This window comes from Pseudophryne corroboree, chromosome 4, assembly GCF_028390025.1.
Source record: "Pseudophryne corroboree isolate aPseCor3 chromosome 4, aPseCor3.hap2, whole genome shotgun sequence".
Classification (NCBI taxonomy): domain Eukaryota; kingdom Metazoa; phylum Chordata; class Amphibia; order Anura; family Myobatrachidae; genus Pseudophryne; species Pseudophryne corroboree.
The window spans coordinates 113,361,527-113,386,306 of record NC_086447.1 but is presented as its reverse complement, the minus strand read 5'-3'; the positions used below and the strand labels follow the sequence as shown (position 1 = coordinate 113,386,306).

The window sequence follows — 24,780 nt, the reverse complement described above, 5'->3', positions numbered from 1 at the left end:
ATCCGCACTTGGGATGGGCGCCCAGCATCCACTACGGACTACGAGAAATAGATTTACCGGTGAGTAAAATCTTATTTTCTCCGACGTCCTAGTGGATGCTGGGAACTCCGTAAGGACCATGGGGATTATACCAAAGCTCCCAAACGGGCGGGAGAGTGCGGATGACTCTGCAGCACCGAATGAGAGAACTCAAGGTCCTCCTCAGCCAGGGTATCAAATTTGTAGAATTTAGCAAACGTGTTTGCCCCTGACCAAGTTGCAGCTCGGCAAAGTTGTAAAGCCGAGACCCCTCGGGCAGCCGCCCTAGATGAGCCCACTTTCCTCGTGGAATGGGCTGTTACTGATTTAGGATGCGGCAATCCAGCCGCAGAATGCTCCAGCTGAATTGTGCTACAAATTCAGCGAGCAATAGTCTGCTTAGAAGCAGGAGCACCTATTTTGTTGGGTGCCTACAGGATAAAAAACGAGTCAGTTTTCCTGACTCCAGCCGTCCTGGAAATATAAAGTTTTAAGGCCCTGACTACGTCCAGTAACTTGGAATCTTCCAAGTCCCTAGTAGCCGCAGGCACTACAATAGGTTGGTTCAAGTGAAAAGCTGATACCACCTTAGGGAGAAACTGGGGACGAGTCCTCAATTCTGCCCTATCCATATGGAAAATCAGATAAGGGCTTTTACATGACAAAGCCGCCAATTCTGACACACGCCTGGCCGAAGCCAAGGCCAATAACATGACCACTTTCCACGTGAGATATTTCAAATCCACAGTTTTAAGTGGCTCAAACCAATGTGATTTTAAGAAACTCAACACCACGTTGAGATCCCAAGGTGCCACAGAAGGCACAAAAAAGGGGCTGAATATGTAGCACTCCCTTTACAAATGTCTGAACTCCAGGCAGTGAAGCCAGTTCTTTCTGGAAGAAAATCGACAGAGCCGAAATCTGGACCTTAATGGAACCCAAATTAAGGCCCATAGTCACTCCTGACTGTAGGAAGTGCAGAAAACGACCCAGCTGAAATTCCTCTGTTGGGGCCTTCCTGGCCTCACACCACGCAACATATTTTCGCCAAATACGGTGATAATGGTTTGCGGTTACTTCTTTCCTGGCTTTTATCAGCGCAGGAATCACTTCCTCCGGAATGCCCTTTTGCCTCAGGATCCGGAATTCAACCGCCATGCCGTCCAACACAGCCGCGGTAAGTCTTGGAACAGACAGGGCCCCTGCTGTAGCAGATCCTGTCTGAGCGGTAGAGGCCATGGGTCCTCTGATATTATTTCTTGAAGTTCTGGGTACCAAGCTCTTCTTGGCCCATCCGGAACCACGAGTATCGTTCTTACTCCTCGTTTTCTTATTATTCTCAGTACCTTTGGTATGAGAGGCAGAGGAGGGAATACATAAACCAACTGGTACACCCACGGTGTCACTAGAGCGTCCACAGCTATTGCCTGAGGGTCCCTTGACCTGGCGCAATATCTAGTTTTTTGCTTAGGCGGGACGCCATCATGTCCACCTGTGGCCTTTCCCAACGGTTTACCAACAGTTGGAAGACTTCTGGATGAAGTCCCCACTCTCCCGGGTGTCGGTCGTGTCTGCTGAGGAAGTCTGCTTCCCAGTTGTCCACTCCCGGAATGAACACTGCTGACAGTGCTAAGACGTGATTTTCCGCCCATCGGAGAAACCTTGTGGCTTCTGCCATCGCCATCCTGCTTCTTGTGCCGCCCTGTCGGTTTTCATGGGCGACTGCCGTGATGTTGTCTGATTGGATCAGTACCGGCTGGTCTTGAAGCAGAGGCCTTGCCAGACTTAGGGCATTGTAAATGGCCCTCAGTTCCAGAATATTTATGTGTAGGGACGACTCCTGACTTGACCAAAGTCCTTGGAAATTTCTTCCCTGTGTGACTGCCCCCCAGCCTCGAAGGCTGGCATCCGTGGTAACCAGGACCCAGTCCTGTATGCCGAATCTGCGGCCCTCTTGAAGATGAGCACTCTGCAGCCACCACAGTAGAGATACCCTGGTCCTTGGAGACAGGGTTATCAGCCGATGCATCTGAAGATGCGATTCCGACCACTTGTCCAAGAGGTCCCACTGAAAGGTTCTTGTATGGAACCTGCCGAATGGAATTTTGCTTCGTAAGAAGCTACCATTTTTCCCAGGACTCGTGTGCAGTGATGCACCGATACCTGTTTTGGTTTCAGGAGGTCTCTGACTAGAGATGACAGCTCCTTGGCTTTCTCCTGCGGGAGAAACACTTTTTTCTGTTCTGTGTCCAGAACCATCCCCAGGAACAGCAGGGGTGTGGTAGGAACCAGCTGTGACTTTGGAATGTATAGAATCCATCCGTGCTGTTGTAGCACTTCCCGAGATAGTGCTACTCCGACCAACAACTGCTCCATGGACCTCGCCTTTATAAGGAGATCGTCCAAGTACGGGATAATTAAAAACTCCCTTTTTTCGAAGGAGTATCATCATTTCTGCCATTACCTTGGTAAAGACCCTTGGTGCCGTGGACAGTCCAAACGGCAGTGTTTGGAATTGGTAATGGCAATCCTGTACCACAAATCTGAGGTACTCCTGTTGAGGATGGTAAATGGGGACATGTAGGCAAGCATCCTTGATGTCCAGGGATACCATGTAATCCCCCTCCTCCAGGCTTGCAATAACCGCCCTGAGCGATTCCATCTTGAACTTGAATTTTTTTATGTATGTGTTCAAGGACTTCAAATTTAAAATGGGTCTCACCGAACCGTCCGGTTTCGGTACCACAAACAGTGTGGAATAGTAACCCCGTCCTTGTTGAAGTAGGGGCACCTTGACTATCACCTGCTGGGAATACAGCTTGTGAATTGCCTCTAGCACAGCCTCCCTGCCTGAGGGAGTTGTCGGCAAGGCAGATTTGAGGAAACAGCGGGGGGGGAGACGCCTCGAATTCCAGCCTGTACCCCTGAGATACTACTTGAAGGATCCAGGGATCCACCTGTGAGCGAGCCCACTGATCGCTGAAATTTTTGAGGCGGCCCCCCACCGTACCTGGCTACGCCTGTGGAGCCCCCGCGTCATGCGGTGGTCTCAGAGGAAGCGGGGGAAGAATTTTGATTCTGGGAACTGGCTGACTGGTGCAGCTTTTTCCCTCTTCCCTGTGCAGAAAGGAAGCGCCTTTGACCCGCTTGCTTTACTGAAGCCGAAAGGACTGTACCTGATAATACAGTGCTTTCTTAGGCTGTGAGGAAACCTGAGGTAAAAATTTTTTTCTTCCCAGCTGTTGCTGTGGATACGAGGTCCCAGAGACCACCCCCAAACAATTCCTCACCCTTATAAGGCTCTATGTGCCTTTTAAAGTCAGCATCACCTGTCCAGTGTCGGGTCTCTAATACCCTCCTGACAGAATGGACATTGCATTAATTCTGGATGCCAGCCGGCAAAATATCCCTCTGTGCATCCCTCATATATAAGACGACGTCTTATGTTCGTAAAATAGTATCCCTGTTTGACAGGGTTACAGACCACGCTGCAGCAGCACTATCTGCAGGTCTCAGTCTAGTACCTGAGTGTGTAAATACAGACTTCAGGATAGCCTCCTGCTTTTTATCAGCAGGTACCTTCAAAGTGGCCGTATCCTAAGACGGCAGTGCCACCTTTTTTGACAAACGTGTGAGCGCCTTATCCACCCGAGGGGATATCTCCCAGCGTAACTTATCCTCTGGCGGGAAAAGGTACGCCATCAGTAACTTTTTAGAAATTACCAGTTTCTTATCGGGGGAACCCACGCTTTTTCACACTTCATTCACTCATTAGATGGGGGAACAAAACACTGCCTGCTTTTTCTCCCCAAACATAAAACCCTTTTTTAGTGGTACTTGGGTTAATGTCAGAAATGTGTAACACATTTTTTATTGCCGGGATCATGTAACGGATGTTCCTAGTGGATTGTGTATATGTCTCAACCTCGTCGACACTGGAGTCAGACTCCGTGTCGACATCTGTGTCTGCCATCTGAGGGAGCGGGCGTTTTTGAGCCCCTGATGGCCTTTGAGACGCCTGGGCAGGCGCGGGCTGAGAAGCCGGCTGTCCCATAGCTGTTACGTCATCCAGCCTTTTATGTAAGGAGTTGACACTGTCGGTTAATACCTTCCACCTATCCATCCACTCTGGTGTCGGCCCACAGGGGGCGACATCCCATTTATCGGCATCTGCTCCGCCTCCACATAAGCCTCCTCATCAAACATGTCGACACAGCCGTACCGACACACCGCACACACACAGGGAATGCTCTGACTGAGGACAGGACCCCACACAGCCCTTTGGGGAGACAGAGAGAGAGAGAGTATGCCAGCACACACCAGAGCGCTATATAATGTAGGGATAAACACTATCACTGAGTGAATTTTCCCCAATAGCTGCTTGTATAAACAATATTGCGCCTAAATTTAGTGCCCCCCCTCTCTTTTTAACCCTTTGAGCCTGAAAACTACAGGGGAGAGCCTGGGGAGCTGTCTTCCAGCTACACTGTGAAGAGAAAATGGCGCCAGTGTGCCGAGGGAGATAGCTCCGCCCCTTTTTCGCTGACTTTTCTCCCGCTTTTTTATGGATTCTGGCAGGGGTAATTATCACATATATAGCCTCTGGGGCTATATATTGTGATTATTTTGCCAGCCAAGGTGTTTTTATTGCTGCTCAGGGCGACCCCCCCCAGCGCCCTGCACCCTCAGTGACCGGAGTGTGAAGTGTGTATGAGGAGCAATGGCGCACAGCTGCAGTGCTGTGCGCTACCTTGGTGAAGACTGAAGTCTTCTGCCGCCGATTTTCCGGACCATCTTCATGCTTCTGGCTCTGTAAGGGGGATGGCGGCGCGGCTCCGGGAACGAACACCAAGGACGGGTCCTGCGGTCGATCCCTCTGGAGCTAATGGTGTCCAGTAGCCTAAGAAGCCCAAGCTAGCTGCAAGCAGGTAGGTTCGCTTCTTCTCCCCTTAGTCCCTCGTTGCAGTGAGCCTGTTGCCAGCAGGTCTCACTGTAAAATAAAAAACCTAACATATACTTTCTTTCTAGGAGCTCAGGAGAGCCCCTAGTGTGCATCCAGCTCGGCCGGGCACAGAAATCTAACTGAGGTCTGGAGGAGGGGCATAGAGGGAGGAGCCAGTGCACACCAGATAGTACCTAATCTTTCTTTTAGAGTGCCCAGTCTCCTGCGGAGCCCGTCTATTCCCCATGGTCCTTACGGAGTTCCCAGCATCCACTAGGACGTCAGAGAAAAGATATGCATTGGGGTAATTCAGACCTGATCACAGCAGCAAATTTGTTAGCAGTTGGGCAAAACCATGTTCACTGCAGGTGAGGCAGATATAACATTTGCAGAGAGTAAAGGGGGGTACTCAAGAAGAGATCCATGCTTAAAATCTAAGCAATCTGACTAGATAGCTTAGTTTTTAAGCACAGATCACTCGTGTGTAGCCCCCTCAGCGATAGCGATGCGCTGCCCCGCATATCGCTATCGCCGGTGCTAGATTGAGCCTGCATGCAGGCCAATCTAGCACGTCGCTCATTTCACCCGCTGGATGAACTGAGCGGCTCCCCGTCCTCCCCCGCATCGCTCAGCACACATCGCGCTGTGCTGAGCGGCGTGAGAGATGTGTGCTGAGCAGTTCGCCCAGCACACATCTCTTCCGTGTATAGGGCCTTTTAGATTTGGGTGGGTTATTTTGTTTCTGTGCAGGGTAAATACTGGCTGCTTTATTTTTACACTGCAAATTAGATTTCAGTTTGAACACATCCCACCCAAATCTAACTCTCTCTGCACATGTTATATCTGTCCGTCCGTCCCCCACCTCCCCCTCCTGCAGGGCACATGGTTTTGCCCAACTGATAACAAATTTGCTACTGCGATCAACTCTGAATTAGGCCCATTGGCTAAAGCTCGTAAGTAAATCAGAAGTTTTTTTTATGTGTGTAGTAAGCAGTGTGCACCATACACTTGTCATTGTAGAGGGTGATAACTTCCATGATAGACGTGTCCTCTGTAATCAGAGATGAATGCTGCTTCCACCGGTGTGATACAGTGGATATGAGAACTTAAATCTGCGTGGGGGGTTGGATGTAATAGAGGGCGATACCCAGGAAGTGCGGTACTTCGTCAGAGTTCTCATGTATTTTTAAATAGCCAATCAGTTACACGGCAAAAACAAGGTTGGTTTTGCTGTGTAAAGGTGGGTACACACTAATAGATTTATCTGCAGATCAATTGATCTGCAGATATATCTATGGACGGATCGGGCAGTGTGCTGTGCATACACACTGCCCGATCCATCGGGGAGGGACGTCATGAACTGGGCGGGCGTGTATACACGCCCGCCCAGTTCAGCTGTCAAGCACCGCCGGCCGGCGCAGCATGTGTACGGGCGGTCGGCTGTGCTGCGCGGCTGACGCGACACGTCTGTGAACGACGGAGTTCACAGACGTATCGGCCATACACACTGGCTGACGGTCCCGCGATATATCGGCCGTTCAAGAGAACGGCCGATATATCGACCAGTGTGTACGGGCCTTAACAGATTGCCCCTTTAAAAATACGCGAGAACTCAGACGAAGTCCCGCACTTCCCGGTTCTCGCACTCTTATTACATCCAACCCTCCCCCCCAGTTTCTATTCTAAGCACTCTCATACATGAACATCAAGGCAAAATAATGCGAACCTTGGTGCTGCTGTAGCGGTTCCCCAATGCACGGCAACGGTTACCATGCCAGGGTGTTACTGATGAACCGGAAACATGAGAGCATGGCAAACTACTACGGACATCGGACATACACCAGACTGGGCGAAAAGCCAGACCATAGGTTAATTAGAAATTTGTATTGATGCTTAACTTCTACAATTCCAACCAAAAAGTTCACAAACAAATATAAAGGTCCATACACACTAGATGAAGTCGCTCTATGAGCGACGTTGTCTAATGTTTCCCCTCCCGGGCCGGCCGGTCGGCGGCCGACTGTACACACTGAGCGATATGACCGCTCCTATCGCTCAGTGACGTCACGCCTCCGCCAGCCCTGCATGCAGGCCGTGGACGACAGTCCAGATCCTGCATGCATGCACTGGTGACAGCGACGATCGTTGACTACCCGCGGGGCCGCGCATCGGTCATCGCTGGCGGCATACAAACTTGCCAATAAAATGAGCGACGTCGCTCAGGGAGGGGGAAAATGAGCGACGTCGCTCATTTTATCGGCAAGTGTTTATGGGCCTTTAGTAGGATGTGGTTATTTACAAACAAAGCAAATAAATAAATAAATAGGTGCCATACAGTCACATCTGACCCCCAGATATTTTCCTGTGTTGTCTTAACTTGCGCTAGATTGGTTGTATCGGATTACTGCCCATTTGAACTTTGTTAGTAATTAACCACATATATTTGTAGATACCCTAAATAGGACCACATAGATAAAATCATAACAATACACACAGATTATTCATCATAGAATAGATTTTACCAGTCCTCATTGTGACACTTTAATACAAAGATATATTAAGACTAATAAAATAAGGAAATTAAATATTCAACACAAACCAACACATTTTTCTGATAACAGGAAAAAAAACCAAGAAAATCAAACGGGTGATACAAAGATCCTAACGTTTAATTCTATGAGAAATACTGTGGCAAAATAGTATAATAAATTCTGCATCTCTCCGTGGATCGGTAGAACACCAGATTTTAGGCAAATGTACTGAATTCCACCCAGTAGTCTAGGTTGATGTGTGTGGGGTGATTTCAATTATAGTTTGTTTTTTAGTAGTATTCACAAACAATATTGACTCAAGATTATATTTTAATAGATTTTATTTATTAATGCGGTGCAAACATATTCCGCAGTGCTTTTACAGAGACTATCTGACCATTCACATCAATGCCTGCTCCCGTGGAGTTTACAATCTATATTCCCTACCACATGTACACAAACATACATACAGTACATGTTAATTTTTTGTCAGGAGCCCATTAACCTACCAGTATGTTTTGGATTGCGGGAGGAAAACGGAGTACCCAGAGGAAACCCACACAAACACAGGGATAACATACCAGGTCCATGCAGTAAGGGTCTTGGTGGTCTATGTTCTTAAACTGGGTACACAATGAGCAATACGTCTGATCCGGTGAATTGAGCAGACATATCGCTCACATCGGCGCATATCAGACAGTGTATATGCCCATAGTTGCTAGCTACATCGTGAGGTTTGATGTTCTGCACATCAAACCTGACAATATGGCTAGTGACAACATGCATGCTAATGGAGGATAAAGCAGTGATCGTCCTGTCCTTCATTAACATCGCTCACTTTGCACCCAGTTTCCGATATATCGGCTGGGCACACATCGCTCCAGTGTGTAACCAGCTTAAGCCTTGCAGGGAGATAAAGTGGATGGACATAAAGTACCAACCAATCAGCTCCTAACTGCCATGTGACAGGCTTTGTTTGAAAAATGACAGCGAGGAGCTGGTTGGCTGGTAGTTTATCTCTCTCCAAGACACAGTCCAGACTCCTCAGTGGTGTGATTCAGTAATCCTAACCATTACACCAAACTTACTGCCCACAAAGATAGATATAGGCGATAAAATTGGCAACATTGAAGGGAACTTCCACTACCGGTGAAGGGTGCAAATTGCATGCAGTCTCGCACCCTTTGCCTGGCCGATTCGCATAAAAATGCTTGCTACCCTGTGGGGGGGTCTAACACTTTTGTGCAAGTTCCCACACTTCAGCAGAAATGGAATACCCGCTATACAGATCTGTCCCTTTGGTTTGTTACCGGGATGTTGCAGGCATAGACTACGAACGCTACGCTATGCATTCAATTTAATGGGAGCTGCACGCACATGCACAGGCCGCCCCACTGAAGTGAATGGGAGCCGGCTACTGATGCATGCGCTGCGACATGCCGCGGTGCACACGCATCGCGGTCCTACTACAGTAAGCTGCCATATGCAGCAACACTGCAGCATGACACCTCTGTACGCCTTCACGCATTGTGATTGCTAAGTGAAGCCCTAGTGATGTTGTCGATTCTTACTGTTTGGAAGGCATCACGTCAACCTACTGACATGCCAGGTATTGGCTTTTTCATATAGATATACATGTTTTTCTTCTAGAGCAGGCATGTCCAAACTGCGGCCCTCCAGCTGTTGTGAAACTACATATCCCAGCATGCCCTGACACAGTTTTGCTGTAAGAGAATGCTAAAGCTGTGTCAGGGCATGCTGGGATGTGTAGTTTCTCAACAGCTGGAGGGCCGCAGTTTGGACATGCCTGTTCTAGAATAAAAATATAATGCACAAAAATTCTATTACCTATCTTTTTAAGGAGTGTTTGACTAGGCTGTATGCGGTTAAATTACTGTCCGTCAGGATCCCGGCTGTTTCAATACCGACGCCGGGATCCCAACAGGGGTACTGTACCGCTGCCGGAATACCGGCGAAGTAGGTGATTCCACCTCTGTGGGTGTCCATGACATCCATAGAGGGAGAATAGAACCTGTGGCGAGCGAAGCCCGCAAGGGGCTTCGTTGCGCTCGCAACCCCTGCCGGCATTCGGTATACTGACATTCGGCATCCTGTGCGTCGGCATCCCATACCATTCCCGACTAGGCACCTTCTAGTATTAAACAATGCAACATCATTATCAACCACTGAATATAAGATCTGTGGTGCTAATTGTCACTTGTGATCTTTTTACGTTTGGACGACTGTACGTATTGTTGTTTGACCCTGTTCTGTCTTACTGTTTGCCTTATGTGCGGCGCTGCAGACACCTTGTGGCGCCATATAAATAAAGCATAATAATAATATTATTATAATATTTTTACCTACATCTTCCAGCTCTATGGGGTATGGGGAGAACGGTAAAGAAGGAAAATCTCCGTAAACCAGATAACCAGGACGCAGCCATCATGCAATAAAAACTTCCCACTATGAAAGAGCTCATAGTTTATCCAAGGTTCAGTTTATTTTATTATAAACTTTCAAGTAACTCGAACATGCCCAGCATAAACAATTCTAAAAGGGAAAATGAATGCACTTGTCTGGTTAACGAAAACTTGTTTTTATTTTCTGTTAATATATGTGCGCAATATGTAACATTATCTAAATTGTGAAAGGCAGTGAAAGGCATTTGTTTACTTTCCCCGGAACGCGGCATCTCCTGGGGGCTCGCTGGTTATGTGATTAGCCAAATGATGTGAATTAAATGCACACGTTTGTTTAGTGAATGCTTCGAGACTTTAAATGCAATAAATGTGTACACATTACACTGCAGACAGGAGCTGGAGACTGCGGCTTCTGCTGCTAAGTAGGCAAATCCCCAGCTCAATGCCCCTTTCTGCCGGTGACTATAGAACATGTCAGACAACATGAAAAAAAGTGTTTCCTAAATAATATGCCCATGAGTGAGAGGACTGAACGCTGGGACTTGAACTTGGTTAAACTGCAGTCTCCATGCGTTGCTTGTGCTTTTCATGTCTATGTACCAGCAGGACCACAACGTATATAGTACACTTGGTTACACTGTGCAGCCCCTATGAATCATAACATTCAAGGTGTGACCGCTGCCGCGGTCCGAGGATAAAGTAAAAAGATGAACTGTTACGAGGACATTCACTATTTGCTCATTGACATTTTAACCAGCGCAATCAAAAAAGTTTTGTTCATTTAGTGTAAGGGAGTAACTGTTAAAAAAAAATACATATACACACATATATTATTATATATATATATATATAAATAAACACACACACACATATTACATTTTATTGATTTGAAGGAGGTGTGTCTCTCTCACGGTATCACTCAGAGAACCCTATATAGCATTAGGAGGAGATGTACTAAACTTGGAGGGAAAATATCAGCCAATCAGCTTCTGTCACTTTACTAGTACAGCCTATAAAATGACACTTTGGAGAGCGATAAATATCCAACCAATCAGCTTCAAAGGCTTGACACAGCTTCCCCACAGTCTGGCAATCTAGCTACAATAAGGCTGTAAAATTCTCAGCTTTCCCTGCAATACATTGCATTTAACGGACCATGGGAAACCAAACATAATGTGAAACAAGCTTTATCCATTTTTGGACTTCTGCTACAATAGAGTCCCCCTTATAATTGATTTGTCAAAGTCTCTGTCCAGCCCTGCTTCCCTGACCTCACGTGTCCAGCGGTGGGTACCAGGGGGTCTATTCTTGAAGCAGTGAAAAGTGTGGAAAAGTGAGCCAGTGGAGAAGTTGCCTATGGCATCCAATCAGCTGCTCCGTACAATTGTATAGTATGCAAATTATAAATGTTACTTCAGGGCTGATTGGTTGCCGTGGGCAACTTCTCCACACTTTTCACTGCTTCATGAATAGACACCCAGGTGAGGGAGCTCTTGCACTACTTGCTGTGAGCATAAGACAGCACAGGTGGTGAATATCAGACTTGGCATCGCACTGGTTGTCACTTTACAATGCTGCAACATTTACTCACCTTACAGCAGGCAGGTCTGAGTTACCCACCGTAGGGCGAGAGAGGAGCTCCTCACTCTGGATACAAGTTACTGAGTGTATAATTATAGGATAAGGACTCTTAAGCAGAAAGCAGATGCACCCATATGACACCATATTTTATCAATCTATAAACCTAGCTTTCTTTTGATGGCCCAACCCAATAAAACATACTGGTGTACACTCACTAAGCCGATTGCGCCAGCTACATCATGAGCTGGAATACCAGGAAGCAGCAGTTCAAATGGATGATTTCCAGAGGGACATCTAGAACGGTCTTGGTGAAAAGAAGGACGCTCAGCACGCCAGACTTCACTGGTCATACACAGATGTAAAACTATAGACCAGCATATTTCTCACATACAAATTACAGAAAAACAGACCACTGGGAACCACAGGAGGACCATAGGGTCCGGAGCACATAAATGTATACAGTAGAAGATTGGAGATGAACCCACAGACTTTGGGTGAGATAAATCAGAGCTTAGAGAGAGAGAGAGAGAAGCACCAGCTAGTCAGTTTCTGTCATTTTTTCAAACACATGGGTGAATGTATTATACGCTGTTATGGGGGAGAAGCAGTATCAGCGCACGTTATGTGTGCTATACCGCTTCTCCCCCATGTATGAATGTGCCGGTATACGGTACATGTCGATATCGGTGCTGCGATTTCAACAACTGCCGGTGGGGATGCCATATCTTCATAGCTGGGAGAGAGCTGTCCCTGGCGGATGCCGGCTCCGGACTGCGTAGGGGCTATCAAGTAAGTAGCGAGATCCTACACATGTGCAGAGAAGCCGGCCAGGCACGGAGACACAGCACATGCTTAGAGGGGCATTGCCGGAGGGTGGAGTTTTCAATCCCCCGCTTAGGCAGACAAGATGTTCTTACATCTTGTCTATGTCCCTTCCTACTTTGCTTGGGTAATGAGGGAAGCAGGAAGTGTTACAGCTGCACAATCCGGGCCGCTATAATATATTTACCCCACAGCCTGTGAAATGACAGTAGCTGGTTAGGTAGTACTTTATCTCTCTCCAAGGTTTGATGCATCTCCCCTTTTATCTTACCTGATTCCTGTAATAACACAACAGGCACTGTGGACCTTTATACAAACCACAGATTATATTTTCTGGGACTATAGATCGTATGGGTTGACTGCTGCCCCATTGGGGACGTAGAGTCTGATCACACGGAAGGTGACAAGCCCTGTTAGCATCTGTAATTATTATGTCCTGTTTTTGAGTATTACAATCTCACTAAGGGGTGTATTCAATAAGAGTCAGAAACTGCCGTCTTGTCGGAAAGATCGCAGTTTCTGACCGGATTAGGTCGGAAGGGGTTCCGACTTATTCAATACGGGTAAATTTTTTCCGATAAGTCGGAATGCTGTCGGAAAGCAGGTGGATCGGCGGAATACCAGCCGATCCGTCTGCTGCTGTCGAAAACGGGGCCAAATCCGACAGGTTTTGTCCCCCTTTCCGACAAACTCCATCCGACTTGAAAACAAGTCGGACTGAGGTGAGGAGACGGGGAGCGGTGCGGCAGGCTACGGGGATTAGTGGTACCTTGACGGCCGTCCCCCGGCCAGGCACCTCTCTCCCTGCAGTGACTCTCCCGCCGCCGCAGACATCACGCCCGCTGACAGCTCCGGCTGTCTATCTCCGCTCCCCCGCCGGCCGCCGCTCACTGTTCCCCCCGCCGCTGCTGGCAGGAGAAGAGAGAGAACAGCCAAATCCGACAGTCGGATTTGGCCTCTCTTTGAATAGGGGTTGTCGGGTCCATTTCAACAACTGCATGTCGGAATGGACACGACTCTTATTGAACATACCTCTTGGTAGGAGTCAATGTTACAGTTCAGTTTGGCATTCTAATTCCTGTATGCACAGACCCACAGAGTGGTGGCCCATTCAGCGCCATCTGCAATGGGCGCATCTGTGGGCACAACTGCATACTTGAAAACAGATGCGGATCTCTGACTGTATTCAGAGTTGGCTGCACTGCTCCTACGTATCTATTTGTGAGCGCATCTGCCCTCACTACCAGTACGCACTTCCACCAGCCCTATCCATGGCAGAAAAGATCAGTCTGATTTATCTGCATACGCTCGCCTATGAACAGCCTGCAATACGTCTCCACGCTCACCAAGCACTTAACCCACAAGCAGACCCTCAAGTGCTGCCCGGTTCCACTCCCCAAGCAGAGATTTGCGTCTGCCTTTTAGTCAGCAGTGATGACCTCAGGAGCCATCGGAAACGACCACAGTGCTAAAAATCTCAGATGCGCCCGCTTTGCACATCACTCAGAATCATACCCAGGTGAATTTAAGAGTGCACAAATGCGATTGGTCAGTGATTTCATAGCGAAACAATTTTGCCAAAAACTTTAGAACGGGAATGCGCTGCAGTGTCATATTGTGTTGCATCCTCATACCTCTCTTCAAAAAGGATCCCGGCTATAAGGCACCCTAGGGGCCAAACAAATGAACACCGCAGGCTTGGGGGAGAACATTTTTTTTTTTATTCGTTCAAGCTTTATTGACATGCTCTAAAGACAATCTTACCCAAGTGTAAGATCACTAACACAAACCGGTGTGAATATTCTCATCTCTTTTACATAAGGTAACATTTATTCCAAGTCACGTGCATCTTTGTACTTCTATTATAATAGTGTGTCCCTTTAGCTGAAGCCATTACTGCTGTATATAACTTGGCCCAGGAATAACCTTTACAAATGTATTTACTTTGCGCAACCGTTCAGCAGTTGTCGGATAATCCCAACTGTTTCTTACATTTGTAACATATAAAAAAAGAAAGAAAAAAAGAGGATCTATAAAATGCATTTTGTAAGGAATGTGATGTCAAAAACACTTACTGCACTATTTAATATCTGAGAACAGCAACTAATTGACTTTAGCATTAATCATATGTGGAACGTTCTACCATAAACAATTCTTGCACTCTCCGCAGAGAAAAGACAATCCAACTATAAAGCCTTATTGTACAAAGAAAGGTATTGTGCAGCATAGCCGGCAAAGCTAAACATGCACACATAAGCAGACATTGTACAGCTGTTTTGACAACCTGGCAATGCTACTCCGTGGATTTCCTGCGAAGGAGACGTTTAAAACTCACAGACTAGCCTATAGACATTAACTCCTGTAATACAGTTCACATGAAAATATCAATGAGGGGGATCTACTGTCTGTCATCTACTGCCCCCTGCTGTTTGCCGGAAGAAAAGCAAAATGTGAAAACTAAAATATAACTGGTAACGGGGCTTGTTGTCTACAAATAATGAATGCCGACGTGTTGTAGACTGAACCGATATTCACGGGGATGCAGTCTATGTATTTAATAACCACCAGTGACTTCAATGGATGACTCGTGCATGTGAGTTCAGCCCCGAACATTTAATGTCAACATAGAGGTGTGGATCGTTGGGTCGACAGTTGACAGTCATTAGGTCGACAGTGACTAGGATGACACAGTCTTAGGTCGACATGGAAAAATGTCGACGTGAGTAGTTGTTTTTTAAATGCTGTCGTCGTCTTCGTAAAGTGGCCGTGAACCCCAATTAGTGCACAGTGTTTGCTCGCCATGCTTTGGGCAAGGTTACTATTCCCAATCGTATTCCACGTGGATCGTAAAGTATGAAAAAGGTAAAAAAAAATAAGATTTTACTTACCGATAAATCTATTTCTCGTAGTCCGTAGTGGATGCTGGGGACTCCGTAAGGACCATGGGGATATAGCGGCTCCGCAGGAGACAGGGCACAATAATAAAAGCTTTAGGATCAGGTGGTGTGCACTGGCTCCTCCCCCTATGACCCTCCTCCAAGCCTCAGTTAGGATACTGTGCCCGGACGAGCGTGCATAATAAGGAAGGATATTGAATCCCGGGTAAGACTCATACCAGCCACACCAATTACACCGTACAACCTGTGATCTGAACCCAGTTAACAGTATGATAACAACGAAGGAGCCTCTGACAAGATGGCTCACAACAAGAATAACCCGAGTTTTGTAACAATAACTATGTACAAGTATTGCAGACAATCCGCACTTGGGATGGGCGCCCAGCATCCACTACGGACTACGAGAAATAGATTTATCGGTAAGTAAAATCTTATTTTCTCTGACGTCCTAGTGGATGCTGGGGACTCCGTAAGGACCATGGGGATTATACCAAAGCTCCCAAACGGGCGGGAGAGTGCGGATGACCCTGCAGCACCGAATGAGAGACTCCATGTCCTCCTCAGCCAGGGTATCAAATTTGTAGAATTTAGCAAACGTGTTTGCCCCTGACCAAGTAACTGCTCGGCAAAGTTGTAAAGCCGAGACCCCTCGGGCAGTCGCCCAAGATGAGCCCCCTTCCTTTTGGAATGGGCTTTTACAGATTTTGGCTGTGGCAGGCCTGCCACAGAATGTGTAAACTGAATTGTATTACAAATCCAGCGAGCAATCGTCTGCTTAGAAGCAGGAGCACCCATCTTGTTGGGTGCATACAGGCTAAACAGCGAGTCAGACTTTCTGACTCCAGCCGTCCTGGAAACATTTTTCAGGGCCCTGACAACGTCAAGTAACTTGGAGTCCTCCAAGTCCCTAGTACCCGCAGGTACCACAATAGGTTGGTTCATGTGAAAAACAGAAAACACCTTAAGGAGAAATTGAGAACGAGTCCTCAATTCTGCCCTGTCAGAATGAAAAATTAAGTAAGGGCTTTATATATGATAAAGCCGCCAATTCTGACACACGCCTGGCTGAAGCCAGGGCTAATAGCATCGTCACCTTCCATGTGAGATATTTTAAGTCCACAGTGGTGAGTGGTTCAAACCAATGTGACTTTAGGAAACTCAAAACAACATTGAGATCCCAAGGTGCCACTGGGGCACAAAATGAGGCTGTATATGCAGTACCCCTTTTACAAACATCTGAACGTCAGGCACTAAAGCCAGTTCTTTCTGGAAGAAATTCGACAGGGCCGAAATTTGAACCTTAATGGACCCTAATTTTAGGCCCATAGACAGTCCTGTTTTCAGGAAATGTAGGAAACGACCCAGTTGGAATTCCTCTGTAGGGGCCTTCTTGGCCTCACACCACGCAACATATCTTCACCAAATGCGGTGAAAATGTTTTGCGGTTACATCCTTCCTGTCTTTGACCAGGGTAGGGATGACTTCATCTGGAATGCCCTTTCAGGATCCGGCGTTCAACCGCCATGCCGTCAAACGCGGCCGCGGTAAGTCTTGGAACAGACAAGGCCCCTGCTGGAGCAGGTCCTTTCTTAAAGGTAGAGGCCACGGGTCTTCCGTGAACATCTCTTGAAGTTTCGGGTACCAAGTCCTTCTTGGCCAATCCGGAACCACGAGTATCGTTCTTACTCATCTCCCTCTTATGATTCTCAGTACTTTTGGTATGAGAGGCATAGGAGGGAACACATACTCTGACTGGTACACCCACAGTATTACCAGAGCGTCCACCGCTATTGCCTGAGGGTCCCTTGACCTGGCGCAATATCTGTCTAGTTTTTTGTTCAGGCGGGACGCCATCATGTCCACCTTTGGTTTTTCCCAACGGTTTACAATCATGTGGAAGACTTCCCGATGAAGTCCCCACTCTCCCGGGTAGAGGTCATGCCTGCTGAGGAAGTCTGCTTCCCAGTTTTCCACTCCCGGAATGAACACTGCTGAGAGTGTTATCACATGATTTTTCGCCCAGCGAAGAATCCTTGTAGTTTCTGCCATTTCCCTCCTGCTTCTTGTGCCGCCCTGTTTATGTGGGCGACTGCCGTGATGTTGTCCCACTGGATCAATACCGGCTGACCTTGAAGCAGAGGTCTTGCTAAGCTTAGAGCATTGTAAATTGCCCTTAGCTCCAGTATATTTATGTGGAGAGAAGTCTCCAGACTTGATCACACTCTCTGGAAATTTTTTCCTTGTGTGACTGCTCCCCAGCCACTCAGGCTGGCATCCGTGGTCACCAGGACCCAGTCCTGAATGCCGAATCTGCGGCCCTTTCATAGATGAGCACTCTGCAGCCACCGCAGAAGAAACACCCTTGTCCTTGGAGACAGGGTTATCCGCTGATGCATCTGAAGATGCGATCCGGACCATTTTTCCAGCAGATCCCACGGAAAGGTTCTTGCGTGAAATCTACCGAATGGGATCGCTTTGTAAGAAACCACCATTTTTCACAGGATCCTTGTGCAATGATGCACTGATACTTTTCCTGGTTTTAGGAGGTTCCTGACTAGCTCGGATAACTCCCTGGCTTTCTTCTCCGGGAGAAAACATCCTTTTCTGGACTGTGTCCAGAATCATCCCTAGGAACAGTAGACGTGTCGTCGGAAAAAACTGCGATTTTGGAATATTTAGAATCCACTCGTGCTGTCGTAGAACTACTTAAGATAGTGCTACTCCGACCTCCAACTGTTCTCTGGACCTTGCCTTTATCAGGAAAGCGTCCATATTTCTTTTAAGAATCATCATCATTTCGGCCATTACCTTGGTAAAGACCCGGGGTGCCGTGGACAATCCAAACGGCAGCGTCTGAACTGATAGTGACAGTTCTGTACCACGAACCTGAGGTACCCTTGGTGAGAAGGCAAATTTGGACATGTAGGTAAGCGTCCCTGATATCCAGTGACACCATATCGTCCCCTTCTTCCTGGTTCGCTATCACTACTCTGAGTGACTCCATCTTGATTTGAACGCTTGTATGTAAGTGTTCAAATATTTCAGATCTCACCGAGCCGTCTGGCTTCAGTACCACAATATAGTGTGGAATAATACCCCTTCCCTTGTTGTAGAAGGGGTACTTTGATTATCACCTGCTGGGAATACAGCCTGTGAATTGTTCCCAATACTGCCTCCCTGTCGGAGGGAGACGTTGGTAAAGCAGACTTCAGGAACTTGTGAGGGGGAGACGTCTCGAATTTCCAATGTACACCTGGGATACTACGTGTAGGATCCAGGAGTCCACTTGTGAGTGAGCCCCCTGCGTGCTGAAACTCTTGAGATGACCCCCTACCGCACCTGAGTCCGCTTGTACTGCCCCAGCGTCATGCTGCGGACTTGGCAGAAGCTGTGGAGGGCTTCTGTTCCTGGGAATGGGCTGCCTGCTGCAGTCTTCTTCCCTTTCCTCTACCCCTGGGCAGATATGACAGGCCCTTTTGCCCGCCTGCCCTTATGGGGACGAAAGGACTGAGACTGAAAAGACTGTGTCCTTTTCTGCTGAGATGTGACTTGGGGTAACAAAAGGTGGATTTTTCAGCTGTTGCCATGGCCACCAGGTCCGATGGACCGCCCCTTTATACGGCAATACTTCCATGTGCCGTCTGGAATCTGCATCACCTGACCACTGTCGTGTCTTCGTCTGGCAGATATGGACATCACATTTACTCTTGATGCCAGAATGCAAATATCCCTCTGCGCATCTCGCATATATAGAAATGCATCTATAGTCAATAAAATCTTGTCCCTGTCAAGGGTATCAATATTTTCAGTCAGGAAATCCGACCAAGCCCCCTCAGCGCTGCACATCCAGGCTGAGGCGATTGCTGGTCGTAGTATAACATGTAGTATGTGTGTATATACTTTTAGGATATTTTTCAGCTTCCTATCAGCTGGCTCCTTGAGGGCTGCCGTATCTGTGTTTTTATAAGCGTGTGAGCGCCTTATCCACCCTAAGGTGTGTTTCCCAACTCGCCCTAACTTCTGTCGGGAAAGGGTATACCGCCAATAATTTTCTATCGGAGGAAACCCACGTATCATCACACACTTCATTTAATTTATCTGATTCAGGAAAAACTACAAGTAGTTTATTCACACCCTACATAATACCCTTATTTGTGGTACTTGTAGTATCAGAAATATGTAACACCTCCTTCATTGCCCTTAACATGAAACGTGTGGCCCTAAAGGAAAATACGTTTGTTTATTCACCGTCGACACTGGAGTCAGTGTCCGTGTCTGTGTCTGTGTCAACCGACTGAGGTAAATGGGCGTTTTTACAAGCCCCTGACGGTGTCTGAGACGCCTGGACAGGTACTAATTTGTTTGCCGGCCGTCTCATGTCGTCAACCGACCTTGCAGCGTGTTGACATTATCACGTAATTCCTAAATAAGCCATCCATTCCAGTGTCGACTCCCTAGAGAGTGACATCACCAATACAGGCAATTTGCTCCGCCTCCTCACCAACATCGTCCTCCTACATGTTGACACACACGTACCGACACACAGCACACACACAGGGAATGCTCTGACAGAGGACATGACCCCACTAGCCCTTTGGGGAGACAGAGGGAGAGTTTGCCAGCACACACCAAAAACGCTATAATTATACAGGGACAACCCCTTATACAAGTGTTTTCCCTTATAGCATCTTTATATATGTAATCATATCGCCAAATAAGTGCCCCCCCTCTCTGTTTTAACCCTGTTTCTGTAGTGCAGTGCAGGGGAGAGCCTGGGAGCCTTCCTCACAGCAGAGCTGAGCAGGAAAATGGCGCCGTGTGCTGAGGAGAATAGGCCCCGCCCCCTTTTCGGCGGGCTCTTCTCCCGGAGTTTGTGAGATCTGGCAGGGGTTAAATACATCCATATAGCCTCAAGGGCTATATGTGATGTATTTTAGCCATAAAAAGGTATTATACATTGCTGCCCAGGGCGCCCCCCCCAGCGCCCTGCACCCTCAGTGACAGTTGGTGACTGTTGGTGAAGTGTGCTGACAACAATGGCGCACAGCTGCAGTGCTGTGCGCTACCTTATGAAGACTGAAAGTCTTCTGCCGCCTGTTTCTGGACCTCTGGACCTCTTCAACTTCGGCATCTGCAAGGGGGGTCGGCGGCACGGCTCCGGGACGAACCCCAGGGTGAGACCTGTGTTCCGACTCCCTCTGGAGCTAATGGTGTCCAGTAGCCTAAGAAGCAAATCCATCCTGCACGCAGGTGAGTTTACTTCTCTCCCCTAAGTCCCTCGTAGCAGTGAGCCTGTTGCCAGCAGGTCTCACTGAAAGAAAAAAAACCTAACTTAAACTTTTATTCTAAGCAGCTCAGGAGAGCCACCTAGATTGCACCCTTCTCGGCCGGGCACAAAAATCTAACTAACTGAGGCTTGGAGGAGGGTCATAGGGGGAGGAGCCAGTGCACACCACCTGATCCTAAAGCTTTTATTATTGTGCCCTGTCTCCTGCGGAGCCGCTATATCCCCATGGTCCTTACGGAGTCCCCAGCATCCACTAGGACGTCAGAGAAAAAAAAATAAGAAAAAAAGTGCCAATAGTGGTCGACATGACATGTCGACCTAAAGACCGGATACCCAAAACACAATCATCCAGAGATAGTTAACTGTTAAATACATTTGTGAAACATTTAAATGTTGTAAAAGCAATTCTGCTCTGCAATATTACATAAAGCAGGCTATGTTATCCCATGTACAGAACCTCTGAACCAAGCATTTCAGAACCACCTGGAAAACACGGCGGTAATGCCAAAATCTCTCTATTTAAAGTTATCATATGCATGTTGTTTTATAAATCGTCCACCAGGTGGTGCAATATGCCTACAAATACAATTAGTGATTACTACACTGCTAATTCTACTTACCTGTACATGTGTGTGTAATATCAGTACCGGACAGTGAAAACAGTCACATACGTTTTTTACCAGATTCATTTTTAACAATTGTTCAATTCTTTTCTTTTATATCCAGTTAACCTCCATACAGATTTCATATCTTGACTTACATGTAGAGATATATATACATTATATGCTGGTATATACTAGAAAAGAAACAATAATTACAATACTGTGCAAAAGTTTTAGGCAGGTGTGGAGAAAATGCTGCACCGTAGGAATGCTTTCAAAAATAGAAGTGTTAATAGTTTATTTTTTATCAATTAACAAAATGCAAAGTGAATGAACAGAAGAGAAAACTAAATCAAATCACAATTTTGTGTGACCACCCTTTGCCTTCACAACAGCATCAATTCTTCTAGGTACACTTGCACAAAGTCAGGGATTTTGTAGGATTATAGTCAGGTGTATGTATATCATACCAAACAGGTGATAATGATCATTTTCATATGTGCGTTGAAACCCAGTCATTAACTGAAACAGCTGTGTAGGAGGCTTAAAATAGGATTTTGGTACTTACCGATAAATTATTTTCTCCTAGTCCGTAGAGGATGCTGGGGACTCCAAAAGGACCATGGGGTATAGACGGGATCAGCAAAACCTTGGGCAAACTGAAAAGACTTAATCTGGGTGTGAACTGGCTCCTCCCTCTATGCCCCTCCCCCAGACCTCAGTTATAGGAACTGTGCCCAGGAGAGACGTACATTTCGAGGAACGATTTTTGTTTAAACTAAGGGCTACCAACATACCATCCCACACCACAAACATACCGTACAACCAGAGTAACATTAAACCAGATAACAGTATGAATTAACAACAGCAACAAGCTGAAACAAGAAATACACAACCCGTGTATAAACTAATTTAACTAGCAAGAAAACACTGCAAGTAACAGTCCGCACTGGGATGGGCGCCCAGCATCCTCTACGGACTACGAGAAAAGGATTTATCGGTAAGTACCAAAATCCTATTTTCTCTTACGTCCTAGAGGATGCTGGGGACTCCAAAAGGAAAATGGGGTTTATACCAAAGCTCCAGAATGGGCGGGAGAGTGCGGACGACTCTGCAGCACCGACTGAGCAAACGCAAGGTCCTCATCAGCCAGGGTATCAAACTTATAGAACTTAGCAAAAGTGTTTGAACCCGACCAAGTAGCTGCTCGGCAAAGATGTAACGTCGAGACGCCTCGGGCAGCCGCCCAAGATGAGCCCACTTTTCTGGTAGAATGGGCTTTTACTGACTTCGGCAGCGGTAGTCCGGCCGAAGAATGAGCCTGCTGAATCGTACTACAAATCCAGCGTGCAATAGTCTGTTTTGAAGCAGGATGACCAATTTTGTTGGAAGCATACAAGACAAAAAGCGCCTCAGTTTTTCTGGCAACAGCTGTCCTAGTGACGTAGATCTTCAATGCTCTAACAACATCCAGAGATTTTGGAATCGACACAGCCTCCGTAGCCACCGGGACCACAATAGGTTGGTTAATGTGAAATGAAGAAACCAACTTCGGCAGAAATTGTTGACGAGTCCTCATTTCCGCCCTATCCGAATGAAAAATCAAGTACGGGCTCTTATGAGACAAGGCCGCCAACTCTGACACCCGCCTGGCAGACGCCAGCGCCAAAAGCATAACTACCTTCCAAGTGAGAAACTTCAACTCAACCTTACGCAAAGGTTCAAACCAGGAAGACATGAGAAACCGTAAGACCACATCCAGCTCCCATGGAGCTACAGGAGGCACAAACGGAGAATTGATATGCATTACTCCTTTCACAAAAGTCTGAACCTCTGGGAGGACAGCTAATTCTTTTTGAAAGAAAATAGACAAAGCCGAAATCTGCACTTTGATGGAACCTAATTTCAGGCCTGCGTCTACTCCCGCCTGTAAAAAGTGGAGAAAGCGCCCCAAGTGAAAATCTTCCGCAGGAGCCATTTTAGACTCACAGCAGGAAACATACTTTCTCCAAATACGGTGATAATGTTTCGCCGTAACCTCCTTCCTAGCCTTAATGAGAGTTGGAATGACCTCCCAGGGGATACCCTTACGAGCTAAGATCTGGCGCTCAACCTCCATGCCGTCAAACGCAGCCGCGGTAAGTCAGGAAACACGCATGGACCCTGCAACAACAGGTCCTCTCTTAGAGGAAGCGGCCAAGGATCTTCCACCAGTAATTCCTGAAGATCCGGGTACCAGGCCCTTCTTGGCCAATCTGGAACGACGAAAATCGTCTGAACCCTTGCTCGTCGAATGATCCCCAGTACCTTTGGAATGAGAGGAAGTGGAGGGAACACATACACCGACTGGAACATCCACGGAGACACCAGGGCGTCCACTGCACTGGCTTGGGGGTCCCTTGACCTGGAACAATACCTTGGGAGCTTCTTGTTGAGACGAGACGCCATCATGTCGATCAACGGAATTCCCCAATGTTTTGTCACCTCTGCAAATACCTCTTGGTGAAGAGCCCACTCTCCCGGATGGAGATTGTGTCTGCTGAGGAAATCTGCTTCCCAGTTGTCCACTCCCGATAGGAAGACTGTTGACAGGGCGCTCACGTGTTGTTCCGCCCAGCGAAGGATTCTTGTGGCCTCCGCCATTGCCGCTCTGCTCCTTGTTCCGCCTTTACGGTTTATATGTGCCACCGCTGTGATATTGTTTGACTGTACCAGGACAGGTCGACCCTGAAGAAGGCTTCTTGCTTGCAGCAGGCCGTTGTAAATGGCTCTTAATTCGAGAACATTTATGTGGAGACAAGCTTCCTGGAGCGACCATTTCCCCTGGAAGTTCCTTCCTTGGGTGGCTGCGCCCCAGCCGAGGAGACTTGCATCTGTTGTCAGAAGTACCCAATCCTGGATACCGAACCGGCGTCCCCCTAGGAGGTGAGGACTTTGTAGCCACCACAGGAGAGAAATTCTGGCTCTGGGAGATAGACTTATCTTCCGGTGCATGTGCAGGTGAGACCCAGACCATTTGCTCAGCAAGTCCCACTGAAACACCCGGGCATGAAACCTGCCAAATGGAATGGCTTCGTACGCCGCAACCATTTTCCCCAGAACCCGAGCACAGTGATGGATCGACACACTCGTCGGCCTCAGAAGTTCCCTGACCATCGTCTGCAGTTCCAGAGCTTTTTCTTCTGGAAGAAATACTTTCTGTAAATCCGTGTCCAGAATCATGCCCAGAAAAGGCAGCCGAGTGGTCGGAATCAACTGAGATTTTGGCAAATTGAGTACCCAACCGTGCTGTCGCAGAACAGACAGTGACAAATTTACACTTCTCAGCAACCGTTCCTTGGAGCTCGCCTTTATCAGGAGATCGTCCAAGTACGGGATAATTGTAACCCCTTGTTTGCGAAGGAGAACCATCATTTCCGCCATGACTTTGGTGAAAATCCTTGGAGCCGTGGAAAGCCCAAACGGCAACGTCTGGAATTGGTAATGAGAATCCTGTATCGCAAACCTGAGGAAGGCCTGATGTGAAGGACATATCGGGACATGTAAGTAGGCATCCTTTATGTCGACTGACGCCATAAAATCCCCCCCCTTCCAGGCTGGCAATTACCGTTTGAAGAGATTCCATCTTGAACTTGAAAACTTTCAAGTATGGATTGAGGGATTTTAGATTTAGAATT

General features: G+C 47.3%; 1 protein-coding gene across 10 annotated transcripts in view; it reads right to left on the bottom strand.

The window, feature by feature from the left end:
* The window catches only part of CYRIA (CYFIP related Rac1 interactor A), a 192,758-nt gene that overhangs the window by 47,001 nt on the left and 120,977 nt on the right, over window positions 1–24,780 (bottom strand). The window lies entirely within an intron of this gene.